Genomic DNA, 8,394 nt, shown 5'->3' with positions numbered 1-8,394 from the left:
CCAATCAACTAATATGTAATAAATGCAATAAATCCTAGCTTCATCAGTAATTCCCACATTCCCCTTATGAAAAAAATCATGGGCCAAATGTGTAAGTGTGCATGACTTAAAATCCCTTATCTTTGTTTCTAACCTTTCCACAAACTTTCCTTGTTTCTGCAGTTAACGGAGGGTTCCACACTGATGACCATTCCAGCTGTAAAATCTGAATTCTTCTTATATTCATTTCACGGAATGTGGGCGTTGCTGGCTAGGCCAGCATTTCTTGCCGATCCCTTGAGAATTCAGTCAGCATCTTTGTCCCTCTTCATGTGGCATCCTTGGCGTCCAAGGGTTGCAAGCCACGGCTCTCCACACATCTCTGTGCCAAGATAACTCAAATGGGGCAAGGGGAAGAGGCAGGCCCCAAGAACTACCTCAATTAGTACGAGGACTGAACCAGTGCTGTCTGTATTATTTAGCACCATGCTCTAGACAAATGAACTAGCCAGCATTTTCTTTAATTCTTAAAGAGGAGAAATAAAACTTTAGTCTAGCAAACATAACATTAAACCACAAACTAGCAAAGTTTTAATACAGAAGAAGAGTATAAGGGGATTCAATAAATTACAGAAAGCTCTAGGTGTATTCACACAGTCAGTGATTTGAGAGAGAGCACTGCTTTAAGTCTCAATCTGTTTTCCTCCTAGCAATAACGATTAGTTTTTGCACTGACAGGGACACTTGTGATTTACGTTATCCTGCACCTGCCAAAAATCAAGACAGTCCAATAGCAGTGTATTTTGCAGTTGTAGCAAAAAGCTTAGGGTCATTTAACTCTTACAATGCCAAGACCCTGTAAATATCTTCATAAGCCTATATTCTGACACATCCAGTCTGCCTCATATCCTTGTGATGTGTGTATTTGAATTTGCCATGGCCATAAACCAAAATGAAAGACTAGGGATAAAATCTGAAAAATGCTAGAGAATTGGGCAGACGCAAACTGGAACAATGCTCCTTACTTTAACTTGGATTGTAATTCTAGCCTCTGTCTTAAAATAAAATTAGCTGATTTAATTTCTACACTGTTCTAAATCTGTAATAAGAAGCAGCACCTGGGAGGTAAAGACAGGTTACTGTTTCGAGCTGCTGACTCTTCACTAGAACTAGAGACTGGAAGGTATTCGGGGGGGGTTAAAACAAAGCCTTGTGTTTTTTAATGGTACCTTTCACAACCTCAGGACGTCCCACAGCCAATGCCCAGGAAACTTGGCAACCAATTAGTGCACAGCAAGCTCCCGCGGACAGCAATGAAATAAATGTTCTAGTGATGTGGGTTGAGACAAATATTGACCAGGACATGAGAGAGGACTCCCCCTGCTCCTTTTCAAATAGCAGCCATAGAATGGGACTTGAACCCATGAACTTCAGATTCAGAGGCAAGATTACAACTAACTGAACCACAGTAGGGGCATTTATTGTGACTAAGAGTGTACATCCCAAACACTAGCACATTTCATCTCTTACAGGCACTGAGGCCGTGCTTTTCATTTGTAGGATTGTCCAGCACAGAATGAGACTATTTGGCCAATTGTATGTATGTTGACTGTTTTAGTTGAGCTATCCAGTTAGTCACACTTCCCTTGCATTTGCCCCACAGCCCTCCAAGTCTCTGTCCTTCAGGTGTTTATCCAATTCCCTCTTGAAAGTTACATTTGAATCTGCTTCCATCACCCTTTCAGGCAGTTCATTCTGGATCCCTACAATTCGCTTAGTAAAAAAAACCAAAAAAATGCTCCTCATCTGCCCTCCAAATCTTTAAGCAAAGGACACAGATTCAAGGCATTTGGTAATTGACCCTCCTGCCAGTGAGAACGGTTGCTCCTTTTTCACTGTGTCAAAAAAACTTCAATCTCCTGTTTTGTCTTGGTACCTTACTGTGGTTAAAGCAGGTAGCACTACTCCCGTTTAACTATTGTACAGTACTTGGGATATTCTAATCAAAATGGATACTTTAATGAGACTTTTACTATTCTTGGGATGCGGGCATCAATGGTACTGACCATCACAAATTATCCTGAAGTGGTGGCCTACTTCAACAACAGGTAGTGGGTTTGATACAAACTGTTTTACTGGGTCGCTGCAGAGGGCAGTCAAGAGCCAGCCATGTTGGCAGAGTTACGTACAGACCCAGACTAAGGACAGCAGGTTTCCTTTCCTAAAGGACATTAGCGAACTAATTGTGTTTTTAATGACAACGCGTCGTCATTTCATAGTAAAATTTTATTGACAGGTTATTAAAAACTGAATCCAAATTTTCAAACTGTCCCTGATGTGCTTTTGAACTCCCATTCTCTAGATTATCAGTCCAGGAACAGAAATCATTGCCCCACCCTGACCAGTCAGTAAAGGCAAATTGTGTCCAAATTATACAGATTATGATGGTCCCAGATTAGTTCTGCGCTGAGCGCTGCTTGAATGCAGTGTGTGAATCCAGAGATTTGGTGAGTGAGGGGAACTTAAAGGTTAATGTCTCTCTAAAGTCTAGTTTTTGTTTACATTTAGAAATTAACTTAAGAGTTACTGTTTTAGTTAGTAAGTTAAGTTTCTTCCAGTCTTAGATAACTTAATTAGTTAACTACTTTAAACTGGTTTCTGAGCTTTACCAGAGCTGACACATCATTGTTTCTCCTAGTCTATAAAATACAAGGGTCCCTCAATGCTGCTTGAGTGTACAGTGTGAGAAACTGGGAGTTTTATGAGTGAGAGAGTTTGGTGAAGAGAACTATAAATTAAGAAAATTAAGTTTAATTAGCACAATAAAGATAGCAGAACAGGTGATGTGACCTGACTGCAGCATGTGGATGCTCCTTGGCCACTGCAATCCATGGCAACCATACCTGTAGTAAGTGTCTGTGGCTTGAGGAGCTTCAGCTCAGAGTTAATGAGCTGGAGGCCAAGCTGCAGACATTACGACCCATCAGGGAAGGGGAAAGTTACCTGCACACTTTTTTCTAGAAGGCAGTCACACCCCTTAGGTTAGCGCTGTCTGATTTGGTCAGTAGTCAGGGTCAAGAGGATGTGACTGAGAGTCAAGCTGGTAAGGGGACCAAGAAGGTGGAGTGGAGGACCCTCGGCCCTTGCAAATGAATAACAAGTTTGAGGTTCTTGCAGCTTATATGGACAAGAATGAGGGCTGTAGTGTGGATGAGCAAACTAAGCATGACACCATGGTACAGGGAGCCATTCAAGTGGGGGAAGTTAAAAGCAATGTACTGGTAGTAGGGGACAGTGTAGCGATGGGATAGACGCTGTTTCCTGCAGCTCAGAGCAAGAATCCAGAAGGCTGCATTGTCTGACCAGTGCCAGGGTTCAGGATATTTGCTCAGGTCTAGAGAAGAACTTGCAGTGGGAGGGAAAGGATCCAGTTGTTATAGTCCATTTAGGTACCATCGACATAGGTGAGACTAAGAAAGAGGTTTTACATGGGGAGTCTGGGGAGCTAAGCACTAAATCAAAATGCAGAACCTCAAAGGTGGTAATCCAGAGCCATGTGCAAATTGGCATGGGGTAAATAAAATTATAAAGATTAATGCATAGCTCAAAGACTGAGTTGGGAGAAGTGGGTTCCAGTTCATGGGGCACTGGCTACCAGTACTGGGGAAAGTGGGGGCTGTACCATTGGCGTTGGCTTCACCTGAACTATGCTGGGACCAGTGTTCTAGCGAGTCGTATTACTAGAGAAGTAGAGAGAGTTTTAAACTAAATAGTGGGGGGAAGGGATCATGTAGGGGAAGATTGAGTAAGTGATAAAGGCAAGGTAGCAATAAAGGTAATGATAATTAGTGTATGATAGGAAGGGACGGTGAAGCAAACTTAAGAGTGTGCCAGCAAATAGGGCCAGAATTTACAAAAACAGTTTAAAATAACTGAATTAAGGCTCTGTAGCCAAATGCCTGCAGCATTCACATTAAAACAGATGAATTGTCAGCTCAAATAGAAATTCATATGTATGACCTGATAGCCATTACAAGAGACATGGCTACAAGGAAATCAAAGCTGGGACTTGAATATCCAAGAGTACATGGCATTCAGGAAGGACAGGAAGCTGGGAAAAGGTGGTGGGGTAGCTCTGTTAACAAGAGGGCATTAGTACTGTAGTGAGAGATGACCTTATTTCTGAAGATCAAGACAAAGAATCAATTTGGATAGAACTAAGAAACAGTAAGGGGGGAGGGGGCAGATAGGAACTGTTTATAGGTCACCAAAAGCAGTGCTAATGTAAATCATAGTATAAATCAGGAAGTTAGAGGTGCGTGTAACAAAGGTCATACAGTAATCATGGGGGATTTCAATCTACATATAGACTGCGTAAACCTAATTAGTGCTAATGTTGTAAAGGATAATTTCTTAGAATGTATGCAAGATGGTTTTCTAGAGCAGTATGTTGAGGAACCAATTAGGGAATGGACTATTTTAGATCTAGTATAGCGTAATGATAAAGGGTTAAACTTCTTGTAAAGGAACCTTTAGGAAAGAGTGACCGTAATATAATATAATTTTACATTAAGTCTGAAAGTAATGTAGTTCAATCAGAAACTAGGGTCTCAAAACTAAACAAAGGAAACTATGAAGGTATGAGGGGCAAATTGGCTATGGTGGATTGGGAAAGTACATTAAAAGATATGATGGTAGACAGGCAATGGCTAACATATAAAGAAGTAATACATAGCTTACAACAGAAATACATTCCTTTAATGCACAAAAACCCAGCAAGGAAAGTGTTCCAATTGTAGCTAACTAAAGAAATCAAGGATTGTATTAGATCAAAGAAAGAGGCGTATAAAGTTGTTTTTAAAAAACGGTAAGCCTGAGGATTGGAAGCATCTTAGAATTCTGCAAAGGAGGACCAAGAAAAAGTTTACGAAAGAGAAAATAGAATATGAGAGTGAACTCGTGAGAAACGCAAAAACCACTAAAAGATTATATAGGTATGTAAAAAGGAAAAGATTCGCAAAAACAAATGTGAGTTCATTACAAGCAGAGTGAGGAGAATTTATAATGGGGAATAAGGAAATGGCAGAGAAACTAAACAAGGACCTCATGCCTGTCTTCACGGAGGAAAATACTAAAGACCTGGAAAAAATGGAGAATCAAGGGACTAATGTAAATGAGGGATGAGATATTAATATCAGTTTAAAAAAAGGTAATAGAAATTAATGGATTTAAAGTAGATAAATCCCCTAGATCTTATGATCTACATCCCAAAGTGTTGAAAGAGGTTGCTGTAGAGATAGTGGATGCATTGATGGTCATATTTCAAAATTCTATAGACTCTGGAATGATTCCTGCAGATTGGAAGGTGGCAAATGTAACCCCTCTATTAAGAAAGGAGGGAGAGAGAAAATGGGGAACTACAGACCAGTTAGCTTATCAGTTGTAGGGAAAATGCTAGAATCTCTAATAAAGGGTGTGCTATCAGACGGTTAGAAAATAATGGTAGGATTGGACAGACTCAACATGGATTATGAAAGGGAAATCATGTTTAACAAACCTGTTGGGAGTTTTTTGAGAATGTAGCTAGCAGAATGGATAAGGGGGAACCAATGAATGTGATTTTCAGAGCTTTTGATAAAGTCCCACACAAGGTTAGTAAACAAAATTGGAGCACATGGGATTAGGGGGAATATACTGCCATGGACTGAGAACTGATTAATGGACAGAAAACAAAGTAGGAGTAAATGGGTCATTTTCAGGTTGGCAGGCTATGACTAGTGAGTTACCACAAGGATCAGTGCTTGGGCTCCAGCTATTTCACACACTATCAATGATTTGGATGTGAGGACTAAATGTAATATTTCCAAGTTTGCAAATGACACAAAGGAAGTTTGAATTGTAAGGAGGATGCAAAGGTGCTTCAAGGGGGTTTGGAGAGGCTAAGTGAATGGGCAAAGATTTGGCGGATGGAATATAATGCAGAGAATTAAAAGGTTATCCACTTTGGTAAGAAAAACAGAAATACGGAGTATTTCTTAAATGGTGAGAGGCTAGGAAGTGTTGAACTTCAAAGGGACTTGGGCGTCCTTGTTCATGAGTCTCTGAAAGCTAACATGCAGGTACAGCAAGCAATTAAGAAGGCAAATGGTATGTTGGCCTTTACTACAAGAGGACTTGGGTATAGGAATAAAGATGTCTTACTGCAATTATATAGAGCCTCAGTGAGACCGTACCTGGAATATTGTGTGCAGTTTTGGTCTCCTTACCTAAGGAAAGATATACTAGCCATAGAGGGAGTGCAACGAAGATTCACCAAACTAATTCCTGGGATGGAGGGATTGCCCTATGAGGAAAGATTAAATAAACTAGGCCTTTATTCTCTGGAGTTTAGAAGAATGAGAGGTGATCTCATTAAAACATACAAAATCCTTACAGGGCTCAACAGGGTCGATGCAGGAAGGATTTTCTCCTGGCTTGGAGGGGGGTGGGGGTGGTCCAGTCCCAGGGGACATAGTCTCAGAATAAGTAGCAGGCTATTTAGGACTGAGATGTGGAGGAATTTCTTCACTGAGGACGGTGAATCTTTGGAATTCTCTGTCCCTGAGGGCTGCAGAGGCTGTTGTGTATGTTCAAGACTGATAGATTTCTACATGCTAAAAACATCAAGGAGTATGGGGATAGAGCAGGAAAATGGTGTTGAAGTAGATGATCAGCCATGATCTCCTTGAATAGAGTGGGCTTAAAGGGTTGAATGGCCTACTCCTGCTATTGTTTATGTTCTTGTTACATTCCCACAATACTGCATCGCAAGGGGATTTGAGTACAGGAGTAAAGATGTCTTTCTGCAATTGTATTGAGCTTCGGTGAGACTGCATCTGGAGTATTGTGTCCATGTTTGGACTCCTTATCTAAGGAAAGATCTACTTGCCATAGAGGGAGTGCAACAGAAATTCACCAGACTAATCCCTGGGATGGCAGGATTGTCTCATGAGGAGAGATTGAGGAAACTGGGCCTGTATTCTCCAGAGTTATGAAGAATGAGAACTGATCTCATTGAAACTTACAAAATTCTTTCAGGGTGTGACAGGGTAGATGTGGATAGGCAGTTTCCCCTGGCTGGTGAGTCTAGAACCAGGGGACACAGAGTCAGAATAAGTGGCAGGCTATTTAAGACTGAGATGAGGAGGAATTTCTTCACTCAAAAGGTGGTGAATCTTTGGAATTCTCTACCCCAGAGGAATGTGTAAGCTCAGTCATTGAGCATGTTCAAAATGGAAATTGGTAAGATTTCTGGATACTAATGACATTGAGAGATATGGGAATAGTGGGAAAAGTGGTGTTGAGGCAGATGATCAACCATGATCTGTTTGAATGGCAGAGCAGGCTCGATGGGCCAAATGGCCTACTCCTCCTATTTCCTATACTGTTAACTGCTTTCAGTTGGGTTGGGGTTCTGGGTCGAGAGTTTTGGGGGGGGGGGGGGGGGGGTCCATACCCAGGTTGGTGGACGGTGAAGGGGTGAAATCATGCTCAGTGGGGGGTGGGAGAGTGTCATTGGGGTGGGGAGTTGGGGGAGGGGAAGGGGAGGAGGGACCGGTGAGGAGCCTCTTTGGTCGCCAGAGGAAATCTCCCTTGAGCCCGACCACATGTTGGTTGAGGACAGGATGGGATCTGGCTACAAACAAAGCAAAAGGGTTGAAAGCGTGCGTGTGTGCCCGATTCCACACGGTGAGCAGAAAATCCTCCAAGATAGCCAGAAATTAAAACCTCCTTTGGCTATATGGCATAGGTGGAATTTCCCTAAGCTACTCTTTCCACTGAAGTCATAGCAGAAGAGAAGTTACTGACCCTTATTGTATATTTCAGGGAAAGCCGTATTAAAGTCATGACATACTGGTGAATCTATATAAAACATTAGTAAGACCACAACTGGAAGCATGCAGTTTTGAGGTCCCACCCATTGAGGACGGATGTTGAGGTTTTAGAGAGGGTACAGTACAGATTCACCAGGATGCTGCCTAATTTGTGGAAATGCGAATACAGAGGAAAAACTAGAAAATGTGGGCTGCTTTTCTTAGTACAGTGGGGATAGAGCAATGATTTGACAGAGGTGCTTAAAATTAGGAACAGAATAGAAAGATATAAACAGACTGTTTTCAGTGACGCAGGGGCCCAGAACATGGGGGCATAGATACTTTGGATTAAATTTAAGAGATTCAGGATAAGGATTAGGAGAAACTTTTACACAGACTGGTGAGGCTATGGAATTAACTACCAGATTAGCTTCTGCTTCAATTGTGAATGACATCATGTTAGATAAACAGCAAGAAGGATAGTAACAGATATCAGGAGGACATAGACTGGTGAAATGGGCGGACAGATGACAGATAAAATTTAAAGCAGGTAAGTGTGAAG

This window comes from Carcharodon carcharias, chromosome 8 (genome assembly GCF_017639515.1).
Source record: "Carcharodon carcharias isolate sCarCar2 chromosome 8, sCarCar2.pri, whole genome shotgun sequence".
Classification (NCBI taxonomy): Eukaryota; Metazoa; Chordata; class Chondrichthyes; order Lamniformes; family Lamnidae; genus Carcharodon; species Carcharodon carcharias.
This window is presented reverse-complemented; position numbering follows the sequence as displayed.